This window comes from Physeter macrocephalus, chromosome 17, assembly GCF_002837175.3.
Source record: "Physeter macrocephalus isolate SW-GA chromosome 17, ASM283717v5, whole genome shotgun sequence".
Classification (NCBI taxonomy): domain Eukaryota; kingdom Metazoa; phylum Chordata; class Mammalia; order Artiodactyla; family Physeteridae; genus Physeter; species Physeter macrocephalus.
Window position 1 is genome coordinate 898,801 of NC_041230.1, and position 16,878 is coordinate 915,678.

Here is a 16,878-nt window from a genome sequence, read left to right on the forward strand (position 1 = left end):
AGTATCTTGCAATAAGCCATAGTGGAAAAGAATATGAAAAAGTACATATATATATACATATGGCTGAATCACTGTGCTGTACACCAGAAACTAACACAACATTGTAAATCAACTATACTTCAGTCTAAAAAAAAAACAAAACAGTAAGACAGGTAAATAGATAGTAAATTATTCACGCAATGGAAAAAGTAACAACTGCACACAGCATGTAGGACTCTTCCAAACAATGTTGAGTGAAAGAACCCAGACATAAAGCATACATACTGTGATATCCTTGATATGAGGTTCAGACAAAACTAATCTTAAAAAAAAAGGAAAAAAAAGTTAAAAAGCAGCTTTCACTGCTGAGGGCCCAGATTCAGTCCCTGGTTGGGGGACTAAGATCCCACAAGCCATGAGGAGCAGCTGAAAAAAAAAAACCCCCTAATCTTAGGTATTAGAAGTCCGGATACTGGCTACCCTCAGTGGGTAGTGGCTGCAGGAGGGCAGTAGGGGCATCCTGGGGTTTCCAGTAAGGATCTGTTTCTTGATCTGGGCATTCATTGCTCAGATATATTCACTCTATGAAAGGTTGTTGTTTTTTTTAAAATACTGGGTCCTACTCCTATTCTTTTTTTTTTTTTCCAAATTTATTTTTAATTTATTTTTGGCTGCATTGGGTCTTCGTTGCTGCGAAGACCCAATCAAAAAGATACATGCACCCCGATGTTCACAGCAGCACTATTTACAGTAGCTAAGACATGGAAACAACCTAAATGTCCATCGACGGTTGAATGAATCAAGAAGATGCGGTATTCATATACAATGGAATATTACTCAGCCATAAAAAAGAATGAAATAATGCCATTTGTAACAGCATGGATGGACTGAGAGATTATCATACTAAGTGAAGAAAGTCAGACGGAGAAAGACAAATACCATATGGTATCACTTACATGTGGGATCTAAAATATGACACAAATGAACTTACCTATGAAACAGAAACAGACTCAGTTATAGAGAACAGACTTGTGGTTGCTGAGCAGGGGAGGGGTGGAAGAGGGGAGGGGATGGATCGGGAGTTTGGGATTAGCAGATGCAAACTATTATATATAGAATGGATAAACACCAAGGTCCTACTGTACAGCACAGGGAACTATATTAAATATCTTGTAATAAACCATAATGGAAAAGAAAAAAATTGTAAGTCCTTTCCTAATAACCACAAAATGGAAAAAATCCAAATATCTATCAATGGATGAATGGATAAACAAAATGTGATCCATACACACAATGGCATATCATTCAGCCATAGAAGCATGGATACACGCTACAACATGGATGAACTTCAAAAATATGCTCAGTGAAAGGTGCAAGACACAAATGGGCACATATTGTAACATTCCATTTATATGAAACATCCAAAATAGGTAGATCCATAGCGACTCAAAGCAGATTAGGGGCTGCCGGGGGCTGTGGGGAGGAGGAACTGGAGAGTAACTGTTTAATGGGTATGGAGTTTCTTTTGGGGTGATGGAAAACGTTTTGGAACTAGATAGAGGTGTTGGTTACAAAACATTGTGCATGTACTAAATGCCACTAAACTGTTCACTTTAAAACGGTTAATTTTATGTCGTGCGAATTTCTCCTTTATTAAAATAATAATGATAATACTACTAATAGTAATTTAAAGTCCTCCCACCAGGATTCAAGCACCTGCTTCACCACTTAACCGCTTGCTACGACCACTTGCTCACGTGTCAAACGGGGATGACAACATTCCTTAGCTCCTTTTGTTGTTTTGAGAATTCAGTGAGTTCATGCCCACAGGCACGGTGCAGTGCCCTGTGCTTGGTGAGTCCCCGGTGACTGTCCCCTGCAGGTGGCCGGTCAGAGTACACGCAGACAAACACTGCCCAGGTCATCATTAAACTTACTAAACAACCGCTGGGTTTGAAGCTGTAAACGTGGGGCACCCTGATCCAGTGGGTGTTGCTGTGGTCACGGGTGAAGGATGTGGACATGCGAGTTAGCAAAGGAGAAGTATGAGGCTTATTTCAAGTCTTCGTGGTCAGGGTTCTGTTTCAATTCCCCCCCCCCCCCGCTTTCTTCATCCGTTCCCACTGAGTCAACAACTCCCTGATCTGTCCCCTCTTCTCTATCCCAGCCTGGCCTCTCTCCCCTGATCATTAAAACACCCTCCTCCTCAAAAATCTGGGCTCCGGGGCTTCCCTGGTGGCGCAGTGGTTGAGAGTCCGCCTGCCCATGCAGGGGACGCGGGTTCGTGCCCCGGTCCGGGAGGATCCCACATGCCGCGGAGCGGCTGGGCCCGTGAGCCGTGGCCGCTGAGCCTGCGCGTCCGGAGCCTGTGCTCCGCAGCGGGAGAGGCCACAGCAGTGAGAGGCCCGCGTACGGCAACAACAGCAACAACAAAAATCTGGGCTCCGGTGTCATCCCATCCAACCCATCACCACCAGCAGCAGCAGCGGGAGAGGATACGCAGCTCCAACTCTGTCCCTCCCCTCCTAAATGTCCTTCCATGCCTGCCCCTTTCCCTCAAGAGGAAGTATCAACTCCAGGGAGAGTTATTCAAGAATTTTCACACTCACACCTTCATCTACCCTTGGCACTCCCTGGTGGTCTAGTGGTTAGGATTTGGTGCTCTCATCTGCCCTAACCACACCCCCTTTTAGCCACCACTTCACACATCTTAGCCACGTCCCTGTCACTTCCTGAAGACCTCATACCCCTTCCTGTGTCTCCAATCTTCATTCATATGGTCCCATCCCACTATAATATTGTCCCCTTTCTCCATCTTTGCGATACATGCTTATCCTTTGAGATCTGGCTCAAATACCACCTCCTCCAACAAGCTATCAATACATTCCCTGCTTTACCCCGCCCCCACCCGTGCACTTTCCCGTGGGTGGATTAGAGCACGATTTATCAACCTCAGCACTGTTGATATCTGGGCATTTGGGGGCTGAATGATTCTTTGCTGTGCGGGTGTGTCTTGTGCATTGTAGGATGTCAAGGAGCGCCTCTGAGCTCTATCCATGAGATGTCAGTAGCTTCCCCTGACCAGTTTTGACAACCAAAAATGTCTCCAAGCATTACCAAATGCCCGTGGGAGAGCAAAATGTCCCCCACCCCCAACAGAACCACTGGGTTAGAGCCTCCCTCCTCTGCACTCACACAGATACTTCAGTGCAACGACAAACTTTCCCCAGTTCTTCTTTTCAAAGTCACCACAAATGCCATTTCTTCACTCCTGGAAAAGTTTCAAAATAATCAAGTGTATTTCAGTTCCTTTGCATCACATTCATGAGGGGAGCCTTGGGAAATTCCTACATTTGCTCCTCATTTCTTTGTTCCGCAAACTCCTTTTTGTTGTTGTTCCCAATCTGCATTCTACCATACACCGAGAATAACAAGAGGAAGAAGATACAGTTTCTGCCTCAGAGGAGTTCAAGTTCATGGGGTAAGGTTTGGGGAAGGAACAGAAATACGTAACCTATTAAAACACAGTGTGATGAGGTTCCTATCAAGATGGACATAGGGTATTAAGAGAAAAGCAGGAGTTGGCCAAGCAGAGAAAATGAAAAGCAGCCCAGGTAGTAATAACATCAGGTATAAAACAAGGAGGTGGGAGAGGATCTGGCAGCTGTTTGGGCAAGAGTGATCGGTGTGCAGTAGTGAAACCTGGGGTAAAGGAGACAAGGTGAGGTCACATACCTAGAAACTTTGACTGGTCTCTGCTCTCCAAAGACTTTGTAGCCATGTTGAGGAGGCTGGACTTCATCCTTCAGTCTGTCACACAAAAACCAAATCTGGATTAAGATAAAAAGAGAGTTTATTCAAAAGGATTATTGCAATAAGGGGAATGGGATTATTGCAACAGGGAAAAGGAAACTTCTCTTTGTTAAAAAACAGGTCTTAATAAAGTTTAAAATATGGAGATCATACAAAGCATCTCTTCAGATCACAGTGGAATAAAACTAGAAATCGATAACAGAAAGGAAACTGGAAAATTCACAAATATGTGGAAATTAAACAGCACGTTCTTCAACAATCAAGAGTCCAAGAAGAAATCACCAGGGAAATTAGAAAATACCTTGGGACAAATGAAAACCAAAACACATACCAAAATTTATGGGATGCTGTCAAAGCAGTGCTAAAAGAAAAATTTATAGCTGTAGATGCTTACATTAAAAAAGAAGAAAGATCTCAAACAAACCACATATTTTTACAGATTAAGAAGCTAGAAAAACAAAACAAAACTAAACCTAAAGCTGGCAGAAGGAAATAAATAATAAAGATTAGAATGGAGATAAATGAAAGAGAATAGAAAAGCAATAGAAAAAATCAACAAAACAAAACTAATAAAAGTTGATTCTTTGAAAAGATCAACAAGACTGACCAACATTTTTTAATATAAATTTATTTATTTTATTTTTGGCTGTGTTGGGTCTTCGTTGCTGCGTGTGGGCTTTCTCTAGTCACAATGAGTGGGGGCTACTCTTCATTGCAGTGTGTGGGCTTCTCATTGTGGTGGCTTCTCTAGCTGCAGAGCACGGGCTCTAGGCGTGCGGGGTTCAGTAGTTGTGGCACGTGAGCTCAGTAGTTGTGGCTCGCGGGCTCTAGAGTGCAAGCTCCATGGTTGTGGTGCACGGGCTTAGTTGCTCTGCGGCATGTGGACTCTTCCCCAACCAAGGCTCAAACCCATGTCCCTTGCATTGGCAGCCAGATTCTTAACCACTGTACCACCAGGGAAGTGCAAGACTGACCAACTTTTAACTAGATCAACTAAGAATGAAAGAGAAAAGTCTCAAATTACAAAAATCGAAATGAAAGTGAGAATATTACTACTGATTCTACAAAAATCAAAAAAAAAGATTATGAGAGTATTATTAACAATTGTATAGCAACAAATTGGGTAACCCAGATGAATGGACAAATTCCTAGAAACACACAATCTACTAAGACTAAATCATGAAGAAATAGAAAATCTGAATAGACCTGTAACTAGTAATAAGATTGAATCAGTCATTTAAAACCTCGCAACAAAGAAAAGCTCAGGACCAGATGGCTTCATGAATGAATTCTACCAAATATTTAAAGAAGAATTAACACCAATCTTTATTAAACTCTTCCAAAAAATCAAAGAGGAGGGAACACTTCCTAACTCATTCTTTGAGGCCAACGTTACCCTGATACCAAAGCCAGACAAAGAGACTACAAGAAAATAAAACTACAGACCAATATTCCTTAGATATGACAGCGAAACAGAGACAACAAAAGAAACGTGAAAAAATTGGACTTCACCAAAATTAAAAACATTTGTGTATCTAGTAACATTATCAACATAGTGAAAAGGCAACACACAGAATGGGAGAAAATATTTGCAAATCCTATCTCTGAAAAAGGATTAACATCTACAAGATATAAAGAGCTCCTACAACTCAACAAATACAAATGATCCAATTTTTAAAATGTCAAAGACTTGAATAGACGTTTCTCCAAAGAAGATATAAAAGTAATAATGAGATATTACTTCATACCTATTAGGATGACTATTATCAAAGAAAGAAAAAATAGGGAGGTTGATGAGGTTTCAGAGAAATTAGAACGCTTGTGCGTTGCTGGTGAGAATGTAAAATGTTGACGCCACTGTGGAAAACAGTCTGAAGGATCCTCAAAAAATTACACATAGAATGACCATATGATCATCAGGCAGAATTCCACTTCTGGGTATATACCCCAAAGAAATGAAAGCAAGGACTCAAACAGGTATTTGTAAACCAATGTTCATAGCAGCAGCATCACAGTAACCAAAAGGTGGAACAACCAAAGTGTCTATTGGCAGATGAATGGATAAACAAAATGTGGCGCATATATATATATATATACACACACACACACATACATATATACATATACACACACGCCAGAATATTATTCAGCCTTAAAAAGGAAAGAAATCCTGTTACATGCTACAACATGGATGAACCTTGAAAACATTATGCTAAGTGAAATAAGCCAAACACAAAAGGATAAATATTATGTGGTCCCACTTATATGAGGTACTTAGACTAGTCAGATTCCTAGAGAAAGGAAGTAGAATGGTGATTACAAGGGGTTGAGGGGTTGAGGGGAGAGAGGAGTGGGAGGTATTGTTTAATGGTTACAGAGTTTAAATTTGGGATGATGGAAAGTTTTCTGGAGATGGATAGAGGTGATGGTTGCACAGCAATGTGAATATACTTAGTGACACTCAATTATACACTTGGAAATGATTAAAATGATAAATTTTATGTAATGTATATTTTATCACAATTTTTTAAGCTAAGAAATGGATTTATTTAGAAAGAAACACACTCCGCAGACATAGTGTGGGCCATCTCAGAAGGTGAGAAAAGGCCTATCACAGTTTTTAAAAAGAATATTGTGCCGTGTTCCTGGTCAAATTGTCCCCAAATTCATCTGTTAATTCAATGAAATCCCAATCAGATTTCTGGAAAGGGTGTGTGTGTGTGTGTGTGTGTGTGTGTGTGTGTGTGTGTGTGTGTGAATGAGAGCCATCAGGGTGAGGGTAGAATGTTTTTTGGTTTTGAAATTTTTTTTATTGAAGTATAGTTGATTTACAATGTTGTGTTAGTTTCAGGTGTACAGCAAAGTGACTATTTTTTTTCAGATTTTTTTCCATTATACGTTTTTACAAGATATTCAATATAGTTCCCTGTGTTATATACAGTAGGTCCTTGTTGTTTATCTATTTTATATATAGTAGTGTGTATCTGTTCATCCCAAACTCTTAATTTACCACCCCCCCACCCCCTGTGGTTTTCATTAACATGGTCAAAAAAGGCTTCTCTGAGAAGAAAATTGACTCCTAAATTTCCATAGCACCACCCACACTACTGATTGGCTCAAGCCCTGAAGATTGATTCCCTTCCCCCACACACAGAGGTGAGGGACACGTGCTTTCAGCTCCTGATTGGCTCTTGCAGCTGGGCATCAACTCCCAAAGCTTCGTCTGCCTCCTTGTTTGGCTGTGGACTACTAATCCATGCAGTCGCTGATTGGCTATGAAACAGACCCATGCAGTAGCTGATTGGCTGCCGGGTAGACGCGTACAGCGCATGCGCAGGAGGCACACAGCCTGAATCCAGTGGAGTTTCCACGTGGCACTGAGCTGCAGCCTTCCACTTGCAGACAGACCACGGCATCGGGCCTCGCGACGCCTCGCGGGGCTTCACGAGGCCGCACTGGGCCTGTTGGCTTTCCTGTCAGTTATTGAGTGTAGAACCTGCATTGGGACCGTCCAAACTGGGCTTCCATGAAAGTAGGGCATCTCTGTCAGTCAGCGTGACCTTGGGCAGCTAGGCAGCTACGACGTCAGTGAGGCCTCCCAAGGTGGCTGTCCGGCCTGAGAGGCCCCCGAGAGCCCCTTAGTCAGAAAGGCCAATTCTGGATCAGATTGGGAGGCTCCCTGAGAGCTAGCTCACCAACTAGCCAGTTAGTTCACCAGGAGCCTGTCTCTGTATTTGTCAGCCTGCCACCAAGTGGGTCACCCAGTCAGCCTGAAGGGGAGCTAGGGGGTCACCAATATCAGTAAGACCACCAATCGGTGTGTCGATGGAGGATCAGGCTAGTGCCCTGATGAGTCAACAGTCCCCTCGTAAATCATTTAATCAGTTAATCAGATCATCCACCCCCTCCACAGCCTGCCCTGTTAGTCAAATGAGGCTCCCTGTAAATCAGCCTCTTAATAAGCTAATCCCCCTACAAGGCACTCAGTCATTAGTCACACAGTTATCCTGCGTGTAAACCAGCTAATCAGTTTCACTGTTAGTCCTTGGTTTCTCTAGAAAATTCGTTTTCCAGGCAACCTAAGTAGGTCAGTCATCCAAAATTCAGTCCCACCCTTAGCAAGTCTGAAAAGCCCTTTGCATTACTTACATTCTCCTGAGGGAGGTGTGCTGAGGATAAAGAATCTCCTGGAACCCTTGGAATGAGAGACAAAGGTAAAATTGAGAGGAGAAGTGATGGCTGAAGGACAATAGAAGGGCAGGGGAAAAAAGAGGGTAATGAGGATTCATCCCATGTATCTCTAAAGGCTGGCAGAGAGGAGCAAGAAGAAATCAGAATTTTAGAGCTAGGCTGATCATCACATCTCAAACAATCAAGCCCACTCATGTTACAGATGAAGAAATAAAAGGAAAACCAGAGGGAGGAAAATAGTTGACCAAGGTTATTCCGTGATTTACTGGCTAAGCCTGGGCCAGGACCCAGACAGGGCTCGTTCCAACACCCAAATACAGTTTTAAATCAGAGAAGGGAAAAGGAAAAAAAAAAAAAATTGGCAGTGCAAAAGGGAATGGTTGCGGGGTGTGAAGAAGAGAAAATACTTCATTACCTGGAAGCCTGGACAGCATCTTATTTATGTAAGTAGGAGAAAGGAAATCTGTTTTGACGTGTGGGGATTAAGGGTTGGTGCAGCGTCCACTCAAAGGGGTCCTGTAAAGCATGTAGAAATATGGAATAGGAAAGTGGGCGGGGGGAGAGGAAATAAAATATTAGAAAAAAAAAAGAAAAAAAGCAGAGATCTGGCTCTAAACCAGAAAAACAGTGGAAACAGAGATAGAGGACTTCCCTGGTGGTGCAGTGGTTAAGAATCTGCCTGCCAATGCAAGGGACACAGGTTCCGTCCATGGTCCGGGAAGATCCCACGTGCCGCGGAACCCTCAGCACTGTTGATATCTGGGCATTTGGGGGCTGAATGATTCTTTGCTGTGCGGGTGTGTCTTGTGCATTGTAGGATGTCAAGGAGCGCCTCTGAGCTCTATCCATGAGATGTCAGTAGCTTCCCCTGACCAGTTTTGACAACCAAAAATGTCTCCAAGCATTACCAAATGCCCGTGGGAGAGCAAAATGTCCCCCACCCCCAACAGAACCACTGGGTTAGAGCCTCCCTCCTCTGCACTCACACAGATACTTCAGTGCAACGACAAACTTTCCCCAGTTCTTCTTTTCAAAGTCACCACAAATGCCATTTCTTCACTCCTGGAAAAGTTTCAAAATAATCAAGTGTATTTCAGTTCCTTTGCATCACATTCATGAGGGGAGCCTTGGGAAATTCCTACATTTGCTCCTCATTTCTTTGTTCCGCAAACTCCTTTTTGTTGTTGTTCCCAATCTGCATTCTACCATACACCGAGAATAACAAGAGGAAGAAGATACAGTTTCTGCCTCAGAGGAGTTCAAGTTCATGGGGTAAGGTTTGGGGAAGGAACAGAAATACGTAACCTATTAAAACACAGTGTGATGAGGTTCCTATCAAGATGGACATAGGGTATTAAGAGAAAAGCAGGAGTTGGCCAAGCAGAGAAAATGAAAAGCAGCCCAGGTAGTAATAACATCAGGTATAAAACAAGGAGGTGGGAGAGGATCTGGCAGCTGTTTGGGCAAGAGTGATCGGTGTGCAGTAGTGAAACCTGGGGTAAAGGAGACAAGGTGAGGTCACATACCTAGAAACTTTGACTGGTCTCTGCTCTCCAAAGACTTTGTAGCCATGTTGAGGAGGCTGGACTTCATCCTTCAGTCTGTCACACAAAAACCAAATCTGGATTAAGATAAAAAGAGAGTTTATTCAAAAGGATTATTGCAATAAGGGGAATGGGATTATTGCAACAGGGAAAAGGAAACTTCTCTTTGTTAAAAAACAGGTCTTAATAAAGTTTAAAATATGGAGATCATACAAAGCATCTCTTCAGATCACAGTGGAATAAAACTAGAAATCGATAACAGAAAGGAAACTGGAAAATTCACAAATATGTGGAAATTAAACAGCACGTTCTTCAACAATCAAGAGTCCAAGAAGAAATCACCAGGGAAATTAGAAAATACCTTGGGACAAATGAAAACCAAAACACATACCAAAATTTATGGGATGCTGTCAAAGCAGTGCTAAAAGAAAAATTTATAGCTGTAGATGCTTACATTAAAAAAGAAGAAAGATCTCAAACAAACCACATATTTTTACAGATTAAGAAGCTAGAAAAACAAAACAAAACTAAACCTAAAGCTGGCAGAAGGAAATAAATAATAAAGATTAGAATGGAGATAAATGAAAGAGAATAGAAAAGCAATAGAAAAAATCAACAAAACAAAACTAATAAAAGTTGATTCTTTGAAAAGATCAACAAGACTGACCAACATTTTTTAATATAAATTTATTTATTTTATTTTTGGCTGTGTTGGGTCTTCGTTGCTGCGTGTGGGCTTTCTCTAGTCACAATGAGTGGGGGCTACTCTTCATTGCAGTGTGTGGGCTTCTCATTGTGGTGGCTTCTCTAGCTGCAGAGCACGGGCTCTAGGCGTGCGGGGTTCAGTAGTTGTGGCACGTGAGCTCAGTAGTTGTGGCTCGCGGGCTCTAGAGTGCAAGCTCCATGGTTGTGGTGCACGGGCTTAGTTGCTCTGCGGCATGTGGACTCTTCCCCAACCAAGGCTCAAACCCATGTCCCTTGCATTGGCAGCCAGATTCTTAACCACTGTACCACCAGGGAAGTGCAAGACTGACCAACTTTTAACTAGATCAACTAAGAATGAAAGAGAAAAGTCTCAAATTACAAAAATCGAAATGAAAGTGAGAATATTACTACTGATTCTACAAAAATCAAAAAAAAAGATTATGAGAGTATTATTAACAATTGTATAGCAACAAATTGGGTAACCCAGATGAATGGACAAATTCCTAGAAACACACAATCTACTAAGACTAAATCATGAAGAAATAGAAAATCTGAATAGACCTGTAACTAGTAATAAGATTGAATCAGTCATTTAAAACCTCGCAACAAAGAAAAGCTCAGGACCAGATGGCTTCATGAATGAATTCTACCAAATATTTAAAGAAGAATTAACACCAATCTTTATTAAACTCTTCCAAAAAATCAAAGAGGAGGGAACACTTCCTAACTCATTCTTTGAGGCCAACGTTACCCTGATACCAAAGCCAGACAAAGAGACTACAAGAAAATAAAACTACAGACCAATATTCCTTAGATATGACAGCGAAACAGAGACAACAAAAGAAACGTGAAAAAATTGGACTTCACCAAAATTAAAAACATTTGTGTATCTAGTAACATTATCAACATAGTGAAAAGGCAACACACAGAATGGGAGAAAATATTTGCAAATCCTATCTCTGAAAAAGGATTAACATCTACAAGATATAAAGAGCTCCTACAACTCAACAAATACAAATGATCCAATTTTTAAAATGTCAAAGACTTGAATAGACGTTTCTCCAAAGAAGATATAAAAGTAATAATGAGATATTACTTCATACCTATTAGGATGACTATTATCAAAGAAAGAAAAAATAGGGAGGTTGATGAGGTTTCAGAGAAATTAGAACGCTTGTGCGTTGCTGGTGAGAATGTAAAATGTTGACGCCACTGTGGAAAACAGTCTGAAGGATCCTCAAAAAATTACACATAGAATGACCATATGATCATCAGGCAGAATTCCACTTCTGGGTATATACCCCAAAGAAATGAAAGCAAGGACTCAAACAGGTATTTGTAAACCAATGTTCATAGCAGCAGCATCACAGTAACCAAAAGGTGGAACAACCAAAGTGTCTATTGGCAGATGAATGGATAAACAAAATGTGGCGCATATATATATATATATACACACACACACACATACATATATACATATACACACACGCCAGAATATTATTCAGCCTTAAAAAGGAAAGAAATCCTGTTACATGCTACAACATGGATGAACCTTGAAAACATTATGCTAAGTGAAATAAGCCAAACACAAAAGGATAAATATTATGTGGTCCCACTTATATGAGGTACTTAGACTAGTCAGATTCCTAGAGAAAGGAAGTAGAATGGTGATTACAAGGGGTTGAGGGGTTGAGGGGAGAGAGGAGTGGGAGGTATTGTTTAATGGTTACAGAGTTTAAATTTGGGATGATGGAAAGTTTTCTGGAGATGGATAGAGGTGATGGTTGCACAGCAATGTGAATATACTTAGTGACACTCAATTATACACTTGGAAATGATTAAAATGATAAATTTTATGTAATGTATATTTTATCACAATTTTTTAAGCTAAGAAATGGATTTATTTAGAAAGAAACACACTCCGCAGACATAGTGTGGGCCATCTCAGAAGGTGAGAAAAGGCCTATCACAGTTTTTAAAAAGAATATTGTGCCGTGTTCCTGGTCAAATTGTCCCCAAATTCATCTGTTAATTCAATGAAATCCCAATCAGATTTCTGGAAAGGGTGTGTGTGTGTGTGTGTGTGTGTGTGTGTGTGTGTGTGTGTATGAGAGCCATCAGGGTGAGGGTAGAATGTTTTTTGGTTTTGAAATTTTTTTTATTGAAGTATAGTTGATTTACAATGTTGTGTTAGTTTCAGGTGTACAGCAAAGTGACTATTTTTTTTCAGATTTTTTTCCATTATACGTTTTTACAAGATATTCAATATAGTTCCCTGTGTTATATACAGTAGGTCCTTGTTGTTTATCTATTTTATATATAGTAGTGTGTATCTGTTCATCCCAAACTCTTAATTTACCACCCCCCCACCCCCTGTGGTTTTCATTAACATGGTCAAAAAAGGCTTCTCTGAGAAGAAAATTGACTCCTAAATTTCCATAGCACCACCCACACTACTGATTGGCTCAAGCCCTGAAGATTGATTCCCTTCCCCCACACACAGAGGTGAGGGACACGTGCTTTCAGCTCCTGATTGGCTCTTGCAGCTGGGCATCAACTCCCAAAGCTTCGTCTGCCTCCTTGTTTGGCTGTGGACTACTAATCCATGCAGTCGCTGATTGGCTATGAAACAGACCCATGCAGTAGCTGATTGGCTGCCGGGTAGACGCGTACAGCGCATGCGCAGGAGGCACACAGCCTGAATCCAGTGGAGTTTCCACGTGGCACTGAGCTGCAGCCTTCCACTTGCAGACAGACCACGGCATCGGGCCTCGCGACGCCTCGCGGGGCTTCACGAGGCCGCACTGGGCCTGTTGGCTTTCCTGTCAGTTATTGAGTGTAGAACCTGCATTGGGACCGTCCAAACTGGGCTTCCATGAAAGTAGGGCATCTCTGTCAGTCAGCGTGACCTTGGGCAGCTAGGCAGCTACGACGTCAGTGAGGCCTCCCAAGGTGGCTGTCCGGCCTGAGAGGCCCCCGAGAGCCCCTTAGTCAGAAAGGCCAATTCTGGATCAGATTGGGAGGCTCCCTGAGAGCTAGCTCACCAACTAGCCAGTTAGTTCACCAGGAGCCTGTCTCTGTATTTGTCAGCCTGCCACCAAGTGGGTCACCCAGTCAGCCTGAAGGGGAGCTAGGGGGTCACCAATATCAGTAAGACCACCAATCGGTGTGTCGATGGAGGATCAGGCTAGTGCCCTGATGAGTCAACAGTCCCCTCGTAAATCATTTAATCAGTTAATCAGATCATCCACCCCCTCCACAGCCTGCCCTGTTAGTCAAATGAGGCTCCCTGTAAATCAGCCTCTTAATAAGCTAATCCCCCTACAAGGCACTCAGTCATTAGTCACACAGTTATCCTGCGTGTAAACCAGCTAATCAGTTTCACTGTTAGTCCTTGGTTTCTCTAGAAAATTCGTTTTCCAGGCAACCTAAGTAGGTCAGTCATCCAAAATTCAGTCCCACCCTTAGCAAGTCTGAAAAGCCCTTTGCATTACTTACATTCTCCTGAGGGAGGTGTGCTGAGGATAAAGAATCTCCTGGAACCCTTGGAATGAGAGACAAAGGTAAAATTGAGAGGAGAAGTGATGGCTGAAGGACAATAGAAGGGCAGGGGAAAAAAGAGGGTAATGAGGATTCATCCCATGTATCTCTAAAGGCTGGCAGAGAGGAGCAAGAAGAAATCAGAATTTTAGAGCTAGGCTGATCATCACATCTCAAACAATCAAGCCCACTCATGTTACAGATGAAGAAATAAAAGGAAAACCAGAGGGAGGAAAATAGTTGACCAAGGTTATTCCGTGATTTACTGGCTAAGCCTGGGCCAGGACCCAGACAGGGCTCGTTCCAACACCCAAATACAGTTTTAAATCAGAGAAGGGAAAAGGAAAAAAAAAAAAAATTGGCAGTGCAAAAGGGAATGGTTGCGGGGTGTGAAGAAGAGAAAATACTTCATTACCTGGAAGCCTGGACAGCATCTTATTTATGTAAGTAGGAGAAAGGAAATCTGTTTTGACGTGTGGGGATTAAGGGTTGGTGCAGCGTCCACTCAAAGGGGTCCTGTAAAGCATGTAGAAATATGGAATAGGAAAGTGGGCGGGGGGAGAGGAAATAAAATATTAGAAAAAAAAAAGAAAAAAAGCAGAGATCTGGCTCTAAACCAGAAAAACAGTGGAAACAGAGATAGAGGACTTCCCTGGTGGTGCAGTGGTTAAGAATCTGCCTGCCAATGCAAGGGACACAGGTTCCGTCCATGGTCCGGGAAGATCCCACGTGCCGCGGAACTAAGCCCGTGCGCCCCAACTACTACTGAGCCTGCGCTCTAGAGCCCGTGAGCCACAACTACTGAGCCCGTGTGCCACAACTACTGAAGCCCATGTGCCTGGAGCCCGTGCTCCGCAGCAAGAGAAGCCACCAGCAATGAGAAGCTCGCACACTGCAACGAAGTAGCCCCCGCTCACCGCGACTAGAGAAAGCCCGCGCGCAGCAACAAAGACCCAACACAGCCAAAAGAATTTAAAAAGAGAGAGAGAAAAAAATTGAAGTATAAGAAAAAAGGGGGGAAAAAGAAAAGAGAGAAAGAAAAAGAAAGGAAAGCAGAGCTCTGGTTCTAGAACCAGGAAAAAACAAACAAAAAAGGAAAGCAGAGAGCTGGCTCTAAAACCAGAAGACCAGAGGTGGAAAAAAGTAGTCCCAATTCAAATGCTGAGAGAGGCCAAGTAGGTAATTTAATAAATAGTAACTAACATTTATTGAGTGTATACTATGTAAGGCTCTGTTCTAGTAATTTGTTTAATCCTAAGAACGACCCTGTGAGACTCAGGCCCTTGACAGAGCACAGAGTCCTAACCACTGGACTGCCACTTTTTTGTGTGAAATAGCCTGATTTTTAAATGTTTCCCCCCCCACACAAGAAAAAAGTTGATTTAATAAATTAAGCTTTTAGGAGGCCAAACAAAACCTATTTATGGGTCAAATCCAGCTTGGGTACCACCAGTTTGCAACCTCTGATGCAGACCAAGAGTGAGGGAAGTGACTTACCCAGAATCTTCCAGAAGCGGGAGACAAAGATTAGGCTTTCTGACTCCTGGTCTACTTCCAGGAAGAATCTAGAACGCTTTTGAAAGAAAGAAAGGAAGGAAGGAAGGAAAGGATTGGGGGAGGGAGGGAAGGAGCGAAAGGTGGGCACACTGGGTGTCACATCAGGTCATAGCTGAAGATGCCTTTAACTCACATTGCTGTACAGTGTATAGCTCTTTCTCTGCATATCTTACCAACCCTGTGAGGTGGTCAGGGCTAGCTGATTTATTTCCATATTTTATTCATGAGGAAATGGGCTCAGAGAGGAGAATGGCTTTGATCATGCTTACACAGCAGTTTTTAAGGGAAAATGATGTCATGGAAAGGACACTGCTTTTGGAGTCAAGGATTGAGTCTGAAATTTGTCAAACCAAGGGCTGCAAGCCTTTGGGTCAGTCTCTATACAGTAGTCCCCCCTTATCTGCGGTTTCGCTTTCTGTGGTTTCAGTGACCTGCGGTCAACTGTGGTCTGAAAATATTAAATGGAAATTCCAGAAGTAAACAATTCATAAGTTTTAAATTGTGAGCCATTTTATTACAGTATATTATTATAATTGTTCTATATTGTTTATCATTAGTTATTGTTGTTGATCTCTTAGTGTGCCCAATTTATTAATTAAACTTTAGTGTAGGTATGTAAGAATAGGAAAAAATATAGTATATATAGGGTTCAGTACTATATACAGTTACAGGCATCCACTGGGGGTCTTGGAACGTATCCCCTGAAGATAAAGGGGGGACCACTGTACTTCTCGGGGTCTCTGCTCTCTTCTGTGAAGTGGTGACAATGAGATCTCTGTCACAGGGTTGTTGAGAGGATTCAGTAAGGTAAAATTTCTAAATCTCTAGAGCTGTAAACGGCAAGGATAATTTCTCATTAGATGTGAACTGAAAAGTAGTGACCAGTTGTAGCAGTGTGATTCATAACTAATTCATAACAGCCAAAGAGTAGAAACAGCCCAAATGTCCATCAGTTGTTGAATGGATAAACAAAATGTGGTCTATCCATGCAACGGAACGCTGTTCATCCATAGTAATGAAAGGAGTACTGATTCAAGATGAATGAACCTTGAAAACATCATGCTAATGAAAGAAGCCAGACACAAAAGACCACATATTGCATCATCTCCTTTATGCTAAATGTCCAGAATAGGCAAACACACAGATACAGAAAGTAGCTCAGCGGTTGCTTGAGACTGGAGGATGAGGATGGGGGTGGGGCTTAGGGGAAATGGGGACTGAATGTTAACGGATACTGTGTTTCTTTTCGTTTCATTTGGGGTGATGACAATGTTCTGGAATTTGATAATGGTGATGGTGGCACATTTTTGTGAATATACCGACAACTCCTGAATCACACAGTTTAAAAGGGTAATAATTATATGTAATTATATGGTGTGTCCATTATATTTCAATTTTTAAAACTATTTAGAAAAAATGTAATTCTCGGGCTTCCCTGGTGGCGCAGTGGTTGAGCGTCTGCCTGCCGATGCAGGGGACATGGGTTCGTGCCCCGATCCGGGAGGATCCCACATGCCGCGGAGCGGCTGGGCCCGTGAGCCACAACTAC